We start from the raw sequence: 21,151 nt of genomic DNA on the forward strand, positions 1-21,151 counted from the left end.
TCAGTAACAGAGCAGTCCAGCGGTGAGTTAAATAGAGAGTGTCAGCCGAGAGACACAGCTTTGACAATAAATTTCCTTGCTTTCATGGATCTAAAATAAATCAGACTTCACAATGCACCCCTTAATGTAACTTTAATGCAGTTTTTGTGCATTAATTCCCTTCAGGTCCAGTCCTTGTCATTAATATTGTCTATTGGCAAACAAAGAAGGATTTCTTAGAAGAGAACTTTGCCAACTGAGGAAAATATTTGACTTGCCTTGGTGGTGCCAAACAGTTTTGTTTGCATTTTTCAAGGACATTTGAGAAAACAAAAGTATATTACTACAAATTTAATTTTATACCCAGTGTCCTTGCTTGCAGCCTTGCACTGTATCCATTAGTTTCAATGTCTGTAATTAAAAACTGCAAGGAATGTGTATAGGATTAATAGGTCCTAATTTTCATTGATGAGTTCTAAGCACTTATCAAGAAAGGAATCACAGAATTGGCTTTCCCTGTGCTTTATTTTGCCGTACTGTCAGATTTTGACTGAGAATCTTGTTCAGATTATTACACACATTGGTATTTATAACAGCTATATTGGCACAGACCAGGTATAGGCAGCATTTCAGACTCTGATGTCTGCATTGGTTCAGTATACACTACTTGTATCTTTCATAAATTCAGTGTCTGCGCTCCTGAGAGCTGATTACAGGAGGAGATTGTAAAGGCTGTCTTCCACATACATGTTCAGAAGCAATGGATGACATCTGTAAGACTGAACTAGCATACAACTGTGTGCCAATTCCCCAGTTAGAAGAATGCTATCATTTGGTCCAAGGGAAAAACCTTTGAAAAGCAGCCCTGCTATGTATGGCCACTTTCATATTTATACATACATATGCGCGTGTGCGTTTATAAGTGTGTGCATGTGCATGTATATGTGTATATAACCATATTGACAGCCATATATTTACATACATATATATAGTTATGTAGTTTAGAATGATTTTATTGTAAAGTTTGGATCCACTACCAGATCTAAACCCACCCACTGAGAGAAAGGTAAGGAGCAGTGTTTTGACTTGGAGAATGAATCACTCTAGCGGATATTATGCTGCATCAGTAGAAAGGTTGCTCACAAACACATTGCAGTGGTCTGAAGCATGTGCTGGAGGCCTCAGTACAGCTCTGGATATGGCCGGACACATCTATGGAAGAGGCCTCACTGCCACATCCTGAGTCTCAGCTAAGTCGGTGCCTATGGCTTGCGCTTTTGTCAAGTTCTAGTTCCAGACAAGGGATGCAGGTGCTACTGCCCTGAAAGGTGAAGCATCTTCTTTTTAGACATCTAGCACATGGTAAAGCTACCTGACCCGTCTACGTGGTGCCTGGGGAGAATTATGCACCTCACATGAGATCCAGCACCTCCAGCAGGATAAGGGAAAGGATACAGCCATGAAGGTCTAAGCGTAGAATGGCCTGATGCTAGCCTGTGGGACTGTGTGCTCCCTGGGGTGACATGGGTAGCATGAAGGACGCCTGATGCCCTGTCCTGTGCTGAAGGGTTTTCATGCATTTTATGCATTGGCCACTTAAACTGATAAGTAATAAACAGTCTTAAACACAGTCTTATTACAAGCAATGCCTTCCTTCTATGCCTACAGTAGCCCCCTCTCCTTCTCCATGGACCCCTTTGGCCAAAAAGAGCCTAGAACACAGTAGGTAAGGCTATCTTCACAGAAGGGCATGTATGCTCAAAGGCAGAAGTGGGAACTATAATTGGGTCTTGGGGGAAAGAACTAATCACTTTGCCAGCACAGAAAAGATAAGAAGAAACTCCGTCTTCCAGGTATTTTATGAAGTAGAAGTTGCCTTTACATGTATGTGGAATCTAGTTCTACAGGTTTGTGCCAGAGGCTTGGTGGACATCTACTGGATATTGTCCCCTGAGGTAACAGAGCTCACCTGTGAATTAGGATCAGAGAAACCTTGAGGTTGGAAGGACCCACAGAAGGCCAGCACACCCTTGCTCAAAGCACAGTCACTTCAAAGTTAGATCCAATTAACTAAATCCTGTCAAGGAAGAAGTGGTTTTCTGCAGAACTTGTAAGAGGATTTTTAAGATTAAAAATGTAAAGAGATAGGTTAGGACAACTGCCACTGGTATGAATCTGAAAGCATTTCCTCCTGTTATCAGGAGGAAAAAAAATTCTTTACATTGTAAACATATTATTATCATTCTCACATTCAATCCACTTCACAAATACTGGGTCAAATGCTGCTTACCTTACTCAGGCATGTGAATTCCACTCACCGGCATGTGAAGCTCTTTATGAGTTAAATGAGCAGAATATAGCCAATAAAATACAGCCAACACAGAGCTGGTGCTCTCTACCTGAGGGCTGGGTGTTGCTTTGGGATTAATATCCGTTCTGCCTTGGAAGAAATGGATGGAGGGGCTGCACATGAACATGGAGGGGCTGAGCACTCAGAGCCGGGAAGCACGAATGTTGCAGGCGTGGGGCAGCTGAGGCCGATGCACTGGCCAGGCGTTTCTCCTTGGGAGCAGGTGTGGCTGCTGTGGTACAGAGTCCTCAGCACATCTGAGGCAGAGCAGGAAGTCTGGGGCCAATTAGATATTAACAGATGCATGCTGTGGTATGTCACATTTTTCTCCTGAAGTTCAAACAGTTTCTGTTATGCCAGACAGTGAGATATTCCAGATGGATGGGATGATGGGTGTTGCTCTGATGAATGGTGAGAGGCAATGGCCAGACACCAACTAGCCCTGCTGCCGGGGCAGGAATAGATGCATGGGACCCACATTTAGTTCTCCTCGCCTTGGATACCCCTACTATCACGCTCCTGGGGAAAGGGCCCTGCTGTTGTTGGGATGCCTGGGGCCCCACCACATCTTCAGGTGTACATAGGGGTCTGTAGGAACTGTGAATTGAGTCACTGACTGACTGATACTTGAAGACCCGCATATCCCTGCTGTGGTGATGAATAAGCTGAACACCTCTGATGAATAGCAAACAAAGAAACCGAAGGTGACAGGATGCTAGACCTGAGAGAAGTGAGCTTGGTCTGCTGTGTCTGATCAATTATTTCCCTATGTCGCTCCACTGACAGCAAGCTGGGTAAGAGAAATGCTGTCAGGGTCAGTAGATTGGCTGCTGAGGCAAGGAGTTCATATGTTAAAAGCTTTAGCAGCTGAAACATATGTTAATCTGCATTACACATGTACACACAGGTACACTGCACAGAGGGGGAGGAGGTCGGCTGGTCTCTGAGTGAAGCGCTCACCATCTCATTGGGGGTCTTGCGTGTGGCTGCAGACCCAGCATACATATCCATCCACATGCATATGCATATCAAACACAGTTAATGGTAGATAATAGCAAAGCTTAATGAGCTTTCTACATCTTATCTGGAAAGCATTTGCATTTTTTAAGTCAATTTTCCATTTCTTCACAAAAAAATTTCAAAAGCTGCATTCTTGTGTCAAGCACAGAGCAACTGCTCTAGGTTTCCATGTAAGTTCAAGGTAATGATTGAACTTGGTATGTCTGCCAGCTGTGTTGTTACAACATCTACAGAGGAACATCGAAGGTCTGTGTTAGTTTGGGACTCACAAAAAGTAATTCATTATGCATAATGGTGATGTTGGCAGTGCATGCCAAATGGTTAAATCTAATGTAGCATACAGTTTCATTAAGGCACAACAAAATTAATCTATCCCTTCCCACCAGGAGGTTTAAACAAAAGCAATGGGGAAGGAGATGCACGTAAAAAGCAGCAATTCATTAATGAAATGAAGACATGTAAAATAATTAGGCTTATAACAATAGATTAGAGGACTAAATTAACCCTTTTATTCTCTGTGCAATATTCGCAAGTCAGAATCCTAGTACTGGGCATTATTATGCAAATGCATTTTTAAGTGTCTTCTGATTTCCTTCCAGGGAAGATATGCACATGCAGATCAAAATGAAGCCACTAGTTCCTTTTAATAACTTTATTCTGGTTTGTGGAAACTGCCCACGGAGACTATTTGCATTCAAACTGAGTGACTTGACTTCAGATCTGTAATGGGAAATTGCAAATGAAAGAGTTAACTCAAAGAATAAGGGAGAAGGAGCTGCCACTAAACTGGTGTACAATAACTCGTGTAATTAATAATGCTGAAACTAAGGGACCAATCTAAATCAATGGAGGGATGGAGCTTTCTCCTGCCCGATTAGTGGTGATAGTTAAAAGGGACAATTGTCTTTCCTTAATAACTCCTGCATCCCCAATAACATAGAAGAATTTTATAAACAATGGTATGTCCAAACAATATAGATGCTGCTTGCTTAAAGGTGCAAAGGAAAGAAAAAAAATTTTAAATAGGTTACATTTATTCTGAAATAAGAGAAAATCCCCAGATGCACAGATCTTTGAATTAACCAAGTAATCAAGAAGTTCCCTGTCCTTCTGTACCTTAATTTTCTAATTTAGCTGAACGCAGCAGGAGCTTTCCCTCTACTTTCTGTTTATGGCTATCAGCTCTGTCCCAGGGAGAACAAATCCTCCTAAGGGCTCAGCAGTACCGTGCACCCCAGGGGCTGGGTGAATTTAGGGCACTGTGAAGCCTTTGGGGGAGCTCTGCAGTGAATCCTGCCCTGGGGAGTAGAGGATTCCTGCAGAAGCTCTAGGACATACCCCATGAGGACACCTCCCCACCCCCTTTTGGGTGTACGGAGTGGCTGGCACCTTTCTGGTAGGTCCAGTAACTGTCTTGAAGGATCCTGCTGTACTGTACCCTGCCAAGAAGGACTTCCCCAGATGGGCTGCAGCTGCTGCTAGTCTCTTGCTCACTGGCGTATGGCCCTTTGAGATCCAGTTTGCCAACTGCCATCCTGGGGAAAATTGCTCCCATTTCCAATTCCCAGAAGACTGTGCAGGAGCTGTACTTCAAACACCTGGGATCCAGTTTCCTGAAGGGCATTTGGAAGAGCAGGTCTTGACATTTGCCCTCTTGAATATCAATCAAATGCAAGGGGGATGGAGGGAGAATGATGTCAAAATTCTGTGAGCTGGACTCTAATCTGTATTTAGTGTTGGCTGGATGTAAGTAATAAAGCATAGATATCACGTGCCACCATTTGGTCTCACTAGATAAAAAGTAAATAATAATAAAAATAATAATAACAATAAGAGCTGGAATGTCTACTCTCTTGGAAACTCATGTGAGAGTTCCTGGGGACTGGTAAATACAAAAAGGAACATTACAACAGCTCAGCATGTAAATGGGGAACCCAGAATTTCTCTCCAGTTTTCAGAAGTAACACTGACAGTATCTAGAATGGGAAAAAAAGTTTGCAGGCAGCATTAGTATCACAAGAGGTAGCCTTGTGGACAACTTGAAATTACAACCCTGAAGAAAATAAATCACATCAAAATCAGCAGCAAGCCCACATAGGAGGCACATTTAGAAGGGCTTGGGCAAGCAGCCGCTGCAGAGCAGGTGAGTGTGCCCCTGTGCAGCACCAGCCCCTCGCTAACCAGCTTATTGCACACATCAATGCACTGGTGAGAGGCACACCAGAAATCAGCTGAAGATGGCAGATAATATCTGAAATGCTGTACTGTTGATAAGGTTTTCTATTACTTCTTATTATTGTTAGATGTGTCTGAAGAAGGAAGATTTGGGGAGCTGTACTTCCAAAGGGCTTCATCCTGAGCCGGCTGGACCTTGCTACACTGTACAGGAGCCCAGCATCCTCTGCCGATCGCCTGAAACTCCAGCGCTCAGCCTGTGGCTCTCAGGGCTTCCTGGGCAGGGGAACAGCATGAAGATGAGGAAAGCAATGGACTTGGTGCGGGTTGGAGTAAATTTCTCTAGCTGAAATTTTCTGTTTGAGTTATTCACTCTATGCCAGTATTTCTCTTATATTTTCTACAGCTGCAATCATTTTAGGGGGTTGATTTTCCTCAATTCAGTGTCATTGTACCTTCACTGATTTCAGAATGCATAATTTACCTAGATGTTGATGGCTGATACAGGAGACGATTTTATTGGGGCAGCGGTATCTTGGAAGTCAGTGACAAAGCTCTTATGAAGTCTGCAAGAGAAGGGCAGTATTGCAGGTATCTTCATTATTTAATGGGTCTTACTTAGTGAAATTGGTGCACCTCTTTCTTTCCTTAGCCATTCTCTCATCAAGTGGTGTATGCCCATATAGTTGATGAATTGGCTTTGGTGACATTGTTTCAGAGTTGGCTGACAAGCATTAAAATTAATGGACTTCAGTGTAATTCCTGAGGTAGTCACCACGTTCATTGCCATTGATTAAGTGGGGATTTTAAACACAAATGTGAGGAAAATATTTGGATTTTGTTATTTTTTATTTTTTCTATTGAGTGGTGGTGGTTCTGCGTCCTCTGTATAACTCATTAAACTAAGTGGGTATTATGCAGCTAGTGACTTGAAAACCCTGAATCTAGAGGTAAATGTTGCTAGCTCATGGCTAGGAGCCAGAAGTCCTTGTTGTCTGGAAAGCTGAGATGTGTCTAAGCCAGTCTTAATTTTTAAGAATACAATTCATCTTAACCTCTTAGGTCCAAAGAATTGCCAAGATATATCTGAAATATTTCAGATAATGTTGACACTTGGGCCAAGATGCCTAGTTTTGGAGTAAAATAAGACTCTGTTAAAGTTTCTTCCTTTCTATAACAGCTGAAGGTAAGTTTGGGATGAGCAAGACTGAACCCCGTCTCTGCCTACTCCCAGTTTCATCCTCTACTACTAATCCTGAGGACAGGAGCTCTTGCCTCTGAAACCCATCCTCCCCAGGCTCCTGGGCAGCCCCCTATACTTAGAAACATGGCAGCCGGTATGCTGGTGCGCCCCCTTATGCTGCTTATCGTCCATGCCTTCCCAAAGTCTGAGGTGATCCAACATATAGCTGAAGGACTACTTGCCTTCCTCCTCTCCAATGTGAACAACCACTTGTCTTGTGCAGCCCCCGCCTCCACTTAAGTGTGGGCATGCTTAGGTACACTCAAATTCTCTCGTTTCTTCCTTGCCTATTCCTGCGGTTCCTCTGCTACTGCTGTCCTTTGCTGCTCACCCTCCTATCTCCTATTCTACTGCCAGGGCTCACTCTGTCTGTCCTTCTCACTTCCCCACCCACCTGTATCCTCCTCCCAAGCAGGCTCTAGCACTGCAGCACTTGTGCCAGAGCAGAGCCAGCAGCTCAAGGCTTCATTTGCTGCCATCTCCTCTGCCTTGAATGTTACTTCCATAGGCAGCACTCTTTCTGCCACAGCAAACTCTATGCTGTCATGGCCACATGGCATTCAAAAGCATATGTACTGACTAAATTCTATGGGTCTTCCTCTGTGTACCCCAAATACAGAGCACTAAGGGTCTTTCCCTCCTCCCTTGTTCTCTCACCTCCAAAGTCATTGGTCCTAGGTGATGGTGACTCCCAGTGCTCTTTGCTTTGTACAGTACAGCTTCTCAGCAAACTCCCATATTCAACCATGTCTCTAAATGAAAGGAAAGAATACATTCTGCAAAGCAATATTTATCCATGGAAATTTTTGAATTCCCACTTTCACACGTTATTACCACTATGAAGAAAAAAGAGCCCAAACTGGCTGTCAAATTCACTTGAGTCTTCAAGGCCAGGATTTAGGGAAAATAGGATTTTATTTGTAAAGTAAGTAAATTGCATCTTGGAGCCCCTGAGACATGGTAAACATGGGAGCCAGTGATGTTATTTTCAGGGTTATGCTTTAGAACAGATCCCTCCATCCTTGAGCGATTCAGCCCCAGCCAGACAACGTCAGTGCTCTCCGCAGCTGAGAAGACACTAAAGAAGAGCTTGTTTTTCTCTTTCTCTGTGACTGATCTTTGCTAAAGCAGTGTGATATAGGTGGGAATCTTTTGTGGCCACTTTAATCTATCTATCTGGTTGCTCTGTGCTGCTTCAGTAACGCAAAGGAGCCAAAGACGGAGACTGTGGCCCTACATCTATTTCAAAATTGCAAGTCATCAGCTGGCAGATGATTATAGTGTATGGCCTTTCTTCCATCAAAGTAATGGAACTTTTGAAATTAATTAATAGGATCCTGAAAAATTCCCAGAGCCTTGTTTTATTTTTAAATTAACACATTTTTCAATGAGATTGGAGATAAGGACCTAAAAACTGTTCAGTTATACCCACATATCCCCACAGAAGAGTTCCCCACTAACTGATGGCAGAATATGAAATGCAAAGATCTGCATGTTCCCTCTCTGTGAGATGGAAAATGTCTGCAGAAAGGACATTTTTTATCTCTCCATATAAAAGATGAGTGTGACTCATTCAATTCCTTTTTAAACTGTTTTATATTTACTGTTTTACATAGTTATTCTGGGCATCAGTGTCCTCAACAGTTACTTAAAAAGCTGCACTTGCCAAAGCCTGTCAATTATGACTTCAGTCACAACTTGCACAGTCACTGAAACAGTAGTAGAGAAAGAAGAAATTCTGAACTCACTGGGATGTCAGAATTTGCCAGCGGAAGTCGATCTTTGGTGCCATCAATGCCATTTTTTCAAGCAATACTGTTTAAGACAGGTTTGAAAGAAGGCACGGGTCAGCAGCTTGTGTGTTAGCGAGGACAGTGGTGGTGCCAATCAGATGGCATCTGGGGGCTCTGGCTGATGGAGGGGAAAGGAGGTTGCAGACAAATAGGGTTGGTGCTTAAGGAAAATTAACTAGAAAAACATATGAAAAGAGGTTCTCTTGACACGTGGCCAATGAATTCAGTTGATTCAGAAAAGAGCTTAACCTTTGTAGCCCCAGGTGTAAAGTCATCTTTGTTGTTGGCCAACACCTAGGACTACCAATGTGAAAAGTGGGTCACCTGCTCTTTGAACGAAGAAGTAAAAGAACTGGCAAAACTATCGGTCCAGACAGCAGCAAGCACCTAGCACAGAGGGCAAAACAGCCATAGGCACGCACAGACAGGAATGGTCACTGTTCTCTCTTGCTATCCTGTCCTCAGGGACCAGAAGCATCATTAGCATCATGGGATCTCATTCCCAGCTGCTTAGCATACATGTGGAGGATTATGCTCTCACAGAAACTGGTACAAATCCCAGAAAACTGACACAAGTGATGGTGTGCTGACAGTGTAAATGAGATTATAAACTGATTTTAGGGTGATGTATCTTTTCTACATAGATATTTTTAACTTTCTCAGGAAAGTTTTTCTCATGAAATTATAGGAGCCTGCTTTTATACCATCTTGATTAGTTTCTCTCAGCACAGTTCTGCCCTTTTAAACCCTGTCTACTTTTTGGATTCCTGTACCTGCAAGTCATGTTATAGACAAAATCAGGGAATAAATATTATAAGGCAAAAGAGAGAGTCTGTTTTTAATCAATGTTGCTTAAAATTAATCCTTCCCAAAGGTAAACCACAGGGTCAGTCAGTCTCAAGTTGGATCTAGAGCTGGGCAGGAGTTGATGTGAGGTTGGGAAGGGCTTGTCCCTGAGTCCTTCCTGGGCCCTGCTTTGTCCCAGTTCCTGCAGGCTGCCCAGCAGCCCAGTGGGCAGCACAGCTGCCTGAGCTGTCTGTTGGATGCACACTCCTCCCTTCCCTTTCTTCCCCCCCTCCTCTCAAAATCTCATGTAAAAAATCTCTATGCTGACTTTGTTTTCCAGCTGAGGAGCTAAATTTGAAAGACATCACTAAGATCTTTCTCTTGGAATAGGTAAGGGACTATTCAGCACCAGAAGAATAGTTAAGTAAAAGGAATGTACGCACAGCCTTAGGTAGGAGATAAATATAGATCGCATTACACAGAGATATACCTTTATGCTTACTATTTAAGGTGCTTACACACTTTAAAGCACACATAGTAATTACATTTTTCAAACAGATATTTAAGAAAAAAAAACTTTCTAGAAAGACCCCCAACCCCTAACCAGGCCCAAAACAAAATACATGAAGAAATTGGCAGCTATCCACTATTTTGGGTAGCAGCATGAAGTAATAAAACTCAACCCAGCAACAATAATCTGCAGTCCTTTGTCCTGAAGGAAACAGTGCTATGGATGTGGGCCAGGGAAATACTATAACATTCAGTACTATGAATAAATAAAATTCGCTAATCTAAAAGTTGTAAGCCTCTTTACTTGCTTTTACTTTCTGTTGTAATATGTCTTCTTTTATCTCCTTCCTATTTTTCTCAGCTGAAATGTATCCAGACAGAGGAGACAAATGCTAATCAGAGTAAGACAGCCAGGTGTTAAAAAAATTTCCAGCATAACAGAAAGAATATGTCAATCATCTTCCAAACACATGATTTTTTTTTAAAACAGTCAACATATGATTATTTTTTTCAAGTTAGAAAATAAGTAAAACTTTTTCACTTTTCAGGGTGTGGTTTTTTGGTCCTAAGTTCAAGTAATTTCAGTAAACTAAATTCATTTTATTGAATAAGCATTTGTCTGAAAAGTTAAAAGGTCTTTCTGGAAAATTTTAGTCAGTCCTACTACTGATCATTCTAGTCCATTACAATTAAATGATTCTATTTAACAGTTTCCTGGATCAGGTCAGGTAGTTCAGGAGCATTCAGGATTAAGGACTACATCTTCTGACCAGTACCGGGCTAGTCTGGATGTTCAAGTAGCTATGAGGCATCTGGGAACTGGGGTTACCATTGTAGCTTTTCCAGAAAAAAATAAGAGACAGAATGGGTTGATTGCCTGCATTTCACCAGATGATGTTGAAAACAATTTGCCTTTCCAAAAACCTTTGACAGGTTGGTAGGCATGCCTCACCCCCCTTCAGGGAATTTGTGACCACCAAAATGATACTGGATACTTTGATTTTACTTATATGCACCTCAGAGGTACTTTAAACTCACTATTTATTTCCATTTTCATGGGATTTGGTTACTGCATAATTTTAGACTGGAAAGACAGTCACTGCTGCTGGAAGGCATGTAAATGAATGCGGATTTGTGCAAAACCTTTCCTGCTAGCACATACTGGCAGGTGTGCACGTGGTTCTGCTCCGAATAGGCTGAATATTCCTGCCCCACCGTTCTCATTGCTGTGCAGGGACCTTGTGAGGGACAAGATGGTGCCTGGGGTCAGGCAGGTCTCTTGGCATCAAAGGCGGGTCTGACAGGCAGCACGAGAAGACAGACTGACATAGACATCTCCATGTCAAACCAGCTCTCTCTTGATTTAATGGCGGATAATTCTCTCTGAGTTCAATGGAAATAGAATCGGGTCTTTGCTACAACTTATCCCTGAAAGAACAGTCATTATTTAAATGGCTTTCAAGATTCCTATTTGTTTTATTCCTAGCTAGCCCATATTCATTAGATCTATAAACTGTTGTTAAAAGCACTGAAAATTTCCTATAAACTGCATAAGGAGGCTCTGAGCGCTAGGTGACTCTGGCAGGCTACAGAGCCGGAGCCAAACACTTGCATTCCCTCACAAATTGGCCTAAACCTGCTGGACTTTCTGCTGGTGCGCCACCCAGCAGGACCTCTGCTACCCTGCTCCGTCATCCAGCGCTTGCTGACTACACAAAGCAAGAGCCCTTGGGGATACAAAATGCATACATTGATAGGTAGAGAGTTTTCTTATTACAGATTCCAACACGTTGACCTCAAAATGGAAGATGAGCAAAAGCAACCTCACAGAGTAACCTCAGCCATAACCCTATTGCTTTAGCCAAATCCCCCACCACAGTATCGAGGAAAAGAACGATGTAAGACCATCATCTTCCCAGTATCAGGCTTCTCCTTGTGGCAAGGAGCCTCTTCCAGGCTTTGCTAGGCCTGCCCAGTGAGCAGCGCCACCGTGCAGCATCACTCCCAGAGTTATGCTCACACTATGGCTATGAGCCTCTATAGAGGCAGGCTGGAATTCTCTCCTCTCATCACCACTTTCTGTGGAATTATTAGGAAACAAAACAAAATAAAATAGTCTGTGTCACGTCAAATAATCTACTGCAGTTCTAAAGATCGCATCCACCAGCAGTAACAAAAATGACACTGCTACCCCATTTTCTGAGCTACCTTTTCTCTTCCAAAGGGTGCAATGTGCAGAGTTACAGGCTGCTGTATGGTGATTGACTCAGGGTAGCACCTTACTGTTGTTATTGCTGAAATGTTTCTAAGCCCGTGGGAATCCCTGTTTGTCTCTAGTAGAGGATGTAGCAACAATCAAGTGGCAGACAGACTGCGAGAGGACTGAGACAGTCACAGAGGATTCAAAATCTGCGTCTTCTTTCTATATAACTATCAGCATAGTCAAATAAGAAGAGAAAAAAGAACGGGATCATCTGGGACTAGAATCCTAGCAATTTACTAGACACCATTCCAAGGGGAGCAGAAAGGACAAAGTCATCAGAGAGATGGGTTTGCCTAATGTTAATACAAAACAGCAGCTCCCAGTTGGTTTTAAAATTAAGCTGGAAAGGGTTGACTGGTTTCTTTCCCTGTTCTCAACCCCCTCTCCTTTTTTTCTCACTTTCTTTTAATTTGGACATCTCCCGTCTCCAGTTCCACGTTCTAGAAAGACATGGGATCCCCCACTGCTTTTCTTCTAGTGCATCCTGAAATGATCTGTTACCCTGAGCATTAAACCTGAAGCCATCCTACAAGGAAGTGTGAATGTCATTCTCAGGCTCATGCTTTTTGTATAGTCTCCTTTCCGTTTAACACAAACATCCTGGTACAGCACCAACTATTCCTGTAAGTCCTGTCTAACAAGGACTATGGAGTACGTGCAACAGCATTTCCACTTCCACCCTCCAGCTCTCCTGAGTTCAAGTTTTGATATAGGCTTCACAGGCTGCACAGATTTGTTGCTTAACTCAGTGAAGCACTGCAGTCTTTTGGCTAAACAGATTCTCAGTGTCACATAGCTTATATAAAATCAGCTGACCCTCAATAGTTTTAGTTAACATTACCTTTAGTTTTTCTGCTTTTTACATCTTCAACCTAAAGTGAAGCTCAATATTCTTATTACATACCACATAGACTGAAAATGTAGAAGTAGTTAGTACAAACCATGAGTACCTTAGAATAATATATATTGCCTGCCAATGGAGTGGCAACACAGAGGAGCTTATGAAGGGCAGATTTGAATCTAGCCGTCCCAAAGGTGCCGAGGTGCTGAGATTCAAAAATTCATTCTTTCTAATAAGTCAAGCCAAATGGAAAGTAGGGATCTAGTTTTGGGTTTCCTCTCGGCTCTGGTAGAAGTCTGATTAAGCAGGCTTTTTCACTCCTAACAAAGCCATTGAGAATTGACTTCTGTTTCTGCCTAGGTCTTTACTATATGACATTTCTGCACTTGGAGTATAAAAATGACCAGTAGAATTACTCCCCCCACACCCAAAAAAATCCAAACCATAACTAAGAAGCAAAAAGGAAAAGCTAAGGGAAGAACTGTGTCATTTATCTGAACAAGAGTTAGTTAGAATGAAATAGCTCAATTTCTGGAATTCTAGTGCATGAAAGACTACAATGCTTCTAAAAGGTTCAATAGCAAGAACTAAGAAAGTAGTTAAAGGATTTGCGGGACTGAATGCAAAAGTCGACCTTGGTGTTTGACAATGTACTTTCAATTTCATCAAAAAGGGAAGATGGTAGAGAGATTTAGGGCTAAGCACCTCCAGTTGCCTGCTGTTTGTGGACATGCAAAATGAGTGACTCTACTGCTTTGAGCTTTGAATGTTTAAAGAAATAGGGAGTGGAATATCAAAGCAGAAAAGGTTGTAGGTGAAACCATCTCAGCAACCATTCAAACAACCAGGAAAACTGATTGGCTGCTACAGCTATTCTTTAACTAACCATCAAACAAAACGTTACTGGAAACAAGATACAGTGTCCTTTGTTAATATGATAACATATCACTGCAAATACCAAAATCACTACTGTCCTAGGAAACAGAGCTCAGGCCTCAAGTCCAGCTTTCTGTAGAACACAGAGTGAACAGCAAAATATATTTTGAAGTGGCAGAAACATTCTCTGCAGATTCACCAGAAATCTCAGAAATGGGCACTGAGGCAGTGACTGAAATGATTGGGTGCAAGCAGAAATTGTTGCTTCCAAAGGCAACGTGACACTTTTGTGCTGCAGGTAGGTTAGGGAGGAAGCACAGAAAATCAGCTTCCTTTGCATAATGCATCAGACAGACACAAGCTGTTTCTCTGTCACTTGCGAACGGGCATGCCCTGTTCCCATACTACTTGTATTCAACACCCTCGTTTGATAGGGAAGCCAAATTGTTAGGTGATACCTTCAAGGCACAATTGAGAAGCATTGTTCCTTTTCTAATTTTATTATTTTTTAAATGGGTGCTCTCAAGTTCCCTTGTCTTACTTGGATAAGGAAAGAATAAGCTTCATGATTACCATTGCTTATATAAAACACTTGTTTGTGGAAATTTGCTGTAATTCTATTTCTCCGACAATTGCTCAGGCTCCTGCACTGAGCACAACCAAGAGCCTTTGCTTTCACTCGACATTAGGATGTGAAGTGGTTTTCTGAGGATGCAGCTGAATATAAATCTTTCTAAGGTACCTGGCGTGCACCCACAGGTTGGTCACAGACTATTTTGCAGTCCTGGTTTGCTTCATTGCATTTCTAACTCAATGAAATCACTGCTGACAGTAGCTATTAAATCTATTAGCTACAGAATGACAGCAAAGTTGTGAAACTTCTGCAGGATATTTTGTTCACATTTTCATGCCCCTAATGAAACGGTCAGGAGTTGTTTGGTGAAAATTCAATAACAGAGCAATGTAAGTTATATTTCTGTTCCGGAGAGCTGGAGACAGCATCCCGGTTCTTCCCGTTCAGCTGAGCACCCTAAGCACTAGGCTAAATCGAGGTCCTCCTCGGGTGCTCATCTGTGACTCACATGCTTGGCTGGACTCTGGCTTAGCTTTGAGCACTGGGACAAGCAGTCGGGTTTCTCAGTGAGTTGGTGGTAAGGCATTCTGCCGAGGAAAGAAAGCAGAGTCACCCACTGCAGGCTGAGAAGGGCTGAAAACACTGACCCTGAAGGGGCTGTAGCAAGTGAGCTAACTTTGGACAGTCATGCAAAGGGTGAGAGTCAACATACGCAGCCTGTTGTAAATAAGGGGGTAAAGAGGTCAGCTTCCAGTAGCTAGCAGTATCTCAAGTTTCTTATCAGTCTAAATGATTGGATAAGATAGATAACTAATAAGGTAGGTAACTAACTTGTGAAGCCTTTATTATCTTCTGGAAAACCTACACAGACAATGGAGAAGTACCTAAGGCCCTGGTCCTTCTTCTGCAGATATGAAAGCCATTTGCTTCACTTCTCTCACTCTGTAGAGAATGCAGGTTGCTATGTTGCAAGAGTGGGTCCTCCTTGTTCTCTGCCTCTGGGGCCAAATGCCTAAAATTTCAGTGAGGGATATCACTGGGCAGGCTGCACAGACCCTGGGCTATCCGTCACTCTGAGGTAGGCAAGTACCATGCTGGTAACCCCAGGATCCCAGAAACTGAATACAGATCTCTTTTCTCAGAGTCTTCTGTTCTCTCTGCACTAGAAAGTTGCTTCTCCTGACTCCCCTCCAAGCTCTGGATTTTCCTTCTGCACACTGGAGGGCAATCAGGCAAAGTGGTGGCTGCTTGTACATGGTGGCTCAAGGACAATCTCCTCTTTGCTTATATACAGACTTTCCAGGTTATCATATCCATTGTGTAATAAAAGCTCCATTACAGAATAATGAGTACTAAACGAAAAAAAAAAATTAAGTTGAAATACTCTTTTTTATTATTTTAACTCTGCTTTTCTTTGTTTTGGGTCCCTTTGGAACAACACCGCTTCTGACAATATCCCATCTAACTACAGGAGGTGGAGAATTACTCTGAGTTTACTCCTACAGAAGATATACCTTAAAATCATTCAATCATAAATTATTTTTATGACTGCAGAATTTATCTACAATGTTTGCAAGCAGAATATGTGACAGCCAGAAACACATATGAAAAACTATGCCTGATTTTCACTCTCAAATGGTAGATGCCTGCTGTGTCACCTTCATGTACATGCAGTTGATTGACAAACAAAATGGAGGAAAATATATGAATATATGCTGTGAGCATGCACCTTTTTGTGCTTTGAGCTTAGATGTCTAACTTCTAGAAAATTAGGTGATGCCTGTCTGGTTTTTGAGCTATTATCCTCTTAGGCAAATATACAATATTGGTTGGGGAAAAAAAATGAAAGAAAAGGAACATTACAAGCTTTATCCAGCTCCTATTAAAATTATTCAAGCCATTGGCTTCATTTGAAGCTGGATGGAGCTCTGTAGAAATATTTTCAAACTACATGGCATATTATTTCAGAAGTAGCTACATTCTTCTGTTCTTGCAAGTGTTTGTTGTAATGTCTGATAAATTTCACATGAAGATGCTGGAGATTTATGAGTTGCCATTGTTGTTTTTGTCTGTGCTCTCCTAAGGCCACAACCTGTAGAGCTCACTTGTCCAACATTTTCGCAGTGTACATTTCTGAAATCCTGCATGTTAAAAATACTACATCATAACAAAACCTCTGAAATAACACCAGGAGACATTGCTCTTGCCTAACATCAGAGAATCACGTGTTCTAATTCTGCTTAAGGAAACCTAATCATATTCAGCATATGAGAAAAAGAGCTGCATGCAGTTTGAGATGACATGATCATTTGCATTGGAGGTAAAAATGAAGGGCCATTAATTTTATAGCATTAAATGAAGAGAAGTGTTAGACCTCTATAATTAGCTTCAATGAACACATTTCAAAGACATCTTCACAAATGAATGTAGGAAATGTGTATCTATATATGCTGTTGAGAGAAAATTATTATATTTAGTCCAACCTCATATACCGCATCGTTGCAAATGTAAATATATATGCCTTGGCATATTTCTAGCTCTTTAAAATTGATTTAACTACTCTGCCCTATTAGTGGACATAATTCCAAAATAGTAATATAAAGGTTTCATTGTAACTGTTGATCTCCAGTCATCTGCGGTTCTCTGAATACAAGCAGCGCATTTAAAACCCGTGTGAATTCGTCAGTACCTGCCGCATTGTCCAGCTCTATAACAGCTTATCAGACAGCCACTTTAAATGTACTTAAACCACTTTATACTAAAATAATTCGCTTGTTTTTAGTTTCGGGGGGGGTTATTATTATTTCAAGGATTTTTTGTACTGGGAGAGATTTACTGCAATTGGAATCAGTCATTGCAATGCTGTAATCTAGTTTTGTGGAGAGGTGCTCCACAAAAACCAAGAGAAGTAATCAAATATAAAAGAAATAGGAAATAGTCTCCATTTTAAAAATAACTAAAGAAATCTGATCTAACTTATCAGATCTAACTCAGAGGAAGGGCAACACCAGTTCTTCATGGAAGGTGTCAGTGGTCTATAGGAAGTCAACAAAATATGGAAAACCAATAAGACCAAGAGCTTGAAACAGAGACAAGAAAAGTCCCGTAACCATGGGAGCCCAGGGCTGCCTTGATTGACCAAATAAAAGTTCATTTCACCTGCTGCACTTTCTCTGATGTGATGACCTTTACAAACGTGTTGCTACAAAGACAATTTCTATTGGATTAAACCTCCCTTCCAAAATATTTGCTTCCATTATTTTAGATAACTCTAATAACGGCAGAAATTCTTGATATCCACAGAAATATCAATCCTTTTAAAAGTACTTTCCTCAGAGGTTTTCTTACTTACATTGCCACCTCTACTTAAGCTGAATATTTCTTTCTTCTCACATAGAGCACAAATGCTCTTCACCTCCCTTCAGTAAACCAGTAACTGACTCCTACATTGCTACCTTGCCTCTTCTTAGTTACCTTTCTCAGTTAAGGAAACCCAGGCCTTCTGAGCACCCTTACTATCACAATGTTTCAATGATCTTGTATATCAACTAATAAATTTGGCTGATGTTTTCCAGTTTGTATTAGCCAGCCAAGCGCCCTCAAAAATCCAGTTTTTAGGACACATTGAAAATCCCTGCCTCAATGTAGACCATGGAGATGTCACTGAGGGTTCTTCTGCCATGTATTATACAGTCAAGGCAGTCCTTTAGAAGGACACTTTCTGTGCACCCATTGACTGACCTTTTTCCATCATATCAAACCTTCCTCTCCTCCCCAGTCTCCTCCTCAAAGACAGTGATGTCAAACTTACCTCTGCCAGAGCTGCCTGCCTCAAACAATGTTTTAAAGTAAACAACTAGGCTATTTCCTGCCATTCAGCCCCAGACGCTGCTAGGATGAAGCCCTCTTAAATATCTGCTCTGCACCTGGACTTCTTTCCTTGATCTCCTTCTCTCTCTCCTTCACCGTGATTCCTACTTGCTGAAGGTCATGCTGCAAGCATCTGTGAAGAGCCATGCTGGCCAGATGTTACAGTACAGAGCAAGGAGCTGAAGCCTTTCCGTTAACACTACCCTTTGTTTTGTAAATGCCCATCTCATATTGCAGCTGGGGCCATGATGCTCCATAGTCTGCCAGTCTCTCTAGTTCAGATCAGAGCTGGGTCTGCTCTGGGTAGCAGTTCTCTCATATTTCCTTATCTGCCTGTCCTTACTAACCATCTGTCACTATCATCCATGAAACAAACAACCAAGTTCCTAGCTTCTATATCAAAGCTGAACATTCATTTAAATCAGTGGAATCACACTAGGGACAAATTTGGTCCAGCATCTAACTGGACTATAAAGAACTTTCCCTCAGAAGTTCCCTAGGGCTAATTCAAGCAGCACTGTAAAAATAATACGAAAACATTAGTATGAGGGAGAATATGGAGACAGAGGAATAGGAAATCTGGGCTCTTCTCGTAGTTTGACCACTAACAAAACATGTGACTTTGGACTTTCATCTCTTTTTCCCCTTCCACCTTTATCTGCTTTCTATATTTAGGCTGTAGGCTTGCTGTGGCAAAGATTTGTTCTTACTATGTGTTTGTACAGCACTTAGCACAACAGGGCACCAATGACCACTAGAATTAATGAAGAACCCCTAAAAGCAGTAGATCTAATCCTCAGAATGCCTCTCATGGACCTTTTGATGGTCCTTCTGATTTGTGGGCTGAAAAGCAGGTATGACAAAGGAAAATGAGAAAGAGATAGCTAGGCCTACACAACAAATTAGAGACTGACAAACTGTGTGTGTAAGAGGTAGGGTCACTTGGCTGGATGGCCAATAGGCTGGGAGGCCCATGGGACACAGCCCATGCGGCACCTCTGCCTGGGGTCTGTTTCCACCTCCCTGGAGGAAACAGAGGACAGCTGTTGGAGCAGCGAATGCTCGCCAGGGGTCAAGCACACCACAGCCTACAGGTGGCGGAGAGGACGGGCCACCAGTGGGCGAGCAAATGTCTGCACATCTGCAGCAGAGGCTGCTGCTGTGCTGTCTGTGCGGGCAGGAGCGGGGCAGAGCTAGTCCACGCAGGTGAGCTCACTCTGCAGTTTCTTGCTCCTGCTAAAAATATGAGACAACAGGCATTCTCGGCTAGCAGCCAAATCCCCATCTCTGCATGCATATAAGTGCCTCCAAACTGGCAGGACCATCATGGGCTAAATCAGACTTTAAAACCAAATTGCAGACAGTCTTCTAAAGGGAAGAGAACATTCAAGACAAAGAAGGACAAGATTAATACTAGGTAAAACGTAAACACCTAAATAGATAAAAAACAACAAATTGATCTAAGAGGATAAAATATAGTGATAGGTGAAATGAAACATACGAATGAACAAACAATAGTCAATACAACCTGCATATTTGGGGCACCCAGAGAGAAGGTAGTCAGGCTCTGGGACTCTAAATATTCTGGCTCTAGCAAAATCTCATTTTCTGCGGGGCATATTTAACCACATGCAGAAAATCTTGTGAGATGAAGGCAGACAAGACAAGGAAAAGGGACAGGATGGGTCTATTGATCTGCACAACCTTTTATTTTGAGGGAAACAAAATCCAGGAAGATTCCAATTTGCAACTGAAAGAGCAAAAACCTTAAACAGAAAAAATAGAGCGCCAATGTGTACTGATCCACCAGCTACATTAAGGAAAGCAAATATTATTGAACTAGCAATGTGTGACATTATAGCATTTTTATACAGGCTATCTGATAAAACAAAAGTACATTAAAGAAGAAAAAAAGGAAGACACCACAACAAAGCACTGAGCTAAGCAACCTGAGACAATGAGAGTATCTTGGGGATAGTTAACCAATTTAAAATTAGCCATGCATATTTCTCTACCTAGAGATAAACCAATGAGCTCCAAATAGTCTGACCTGGTAAAAACAGGATGAAGGAAAACAACAGAGAAATAATTTTTCAATGTGGTCTCAACAAAGCACCGTAAAATCATCATACCTGAATAATAGGTCTTCCTGAAAGCAGCCCAGCAGCCCTGTCTCTGCATCACTCAGCACTGCCTTAGTACTTCACTTCATGTGAGGCAATTACTAGAGGCTTTATTTTGCACGGACTAGCTTCTGTTAAGCACCTAGAAAAAAGATAGACTTGCAGTTTTATCTGCTTTTCCATAGCACTCCAGATCACAAAGATTTCTCAGTATCCAGAGGTTCTTTCTTCTGTCTACTCAGAAATGATTAGCTCTATATATACTTTTTCTCCTCCCCAAATTTTGTATAGACTGCTGGTCAGGGAAGGTGAGGATTCTGTGGTGGTAGTAGAGCTATGATAGGTAGAGATGCTTAGATATTTGAAGACATTTTTGTAAGAAATACTTTATTGCTAGGGTGGCTTTTATGTTTTCGTTTTATAGCAGAAATTCCAGGTGCATCTATGTGGATATACTGAGCTCCTGAGCATGGTTTTTTTCATTTTCAGATATGCTATATTTGTGCCCAGACCATATGGCTCTTTCTCTTTGTTAAGCCGAACCACATGGCAAGATTTCTCTAGTTCTGCCACAAATGCTGGGTCTTGTTGACATGTGTGGTGCCATACTAAAGCCCAGCTAATCAACAGTCTCTACGAAGATGAAGGAAAGTGACTCTCCAACTATTATGCTTTACCAGTTTTCCTAATGCTTCAAGAAATTCATTCAGAGGAGTTTCTGACCACGTGAAGAGATCCTACCAACTGA

The 21,151-nt window shown here is 41.9% G+C and overlaps 1 long non-coding RNA gene across 2 annotated transcripts in view; it reads right to left on the minus strand.

The window, feature by feature from the left end:
* The window catches only part of LOC104146870 (uncharacterized), a 56,242-nt gene extending 35,441 nt beyond the window's left edge, over positions 1 to 20,801 (minus strand). For both annotated transcript variants that reach the window (XR_011137541.1, XR_694793.2), the window contains exon 1: positions 20,413 to 20,801. This is a non-coding gene — a long non-coding RNA (uncharacterized lncRNA). The remainder of the gene's footprint in view (positions 1 to 20,412) is intronic.
* Between the last annotated feature and the right edge of the window lie 350 nt (positions 20,802 to 21,151).

This window comes from Struthio camelus, chromosome W, assembly GCF_040807025.1.
Source record: "Struthio camelus isolate bStrCam1 chromosome W, bStrCam1.hap1, whole genome shotgun sequence".
In the NCBI taxonomy this organism is placed as follows: domain Eukaryota; kingdom Metazoa; phylum Chordata; class Aves; order Struthioniformes; family Struthionidae; genus Struthio; species Struthio camelus.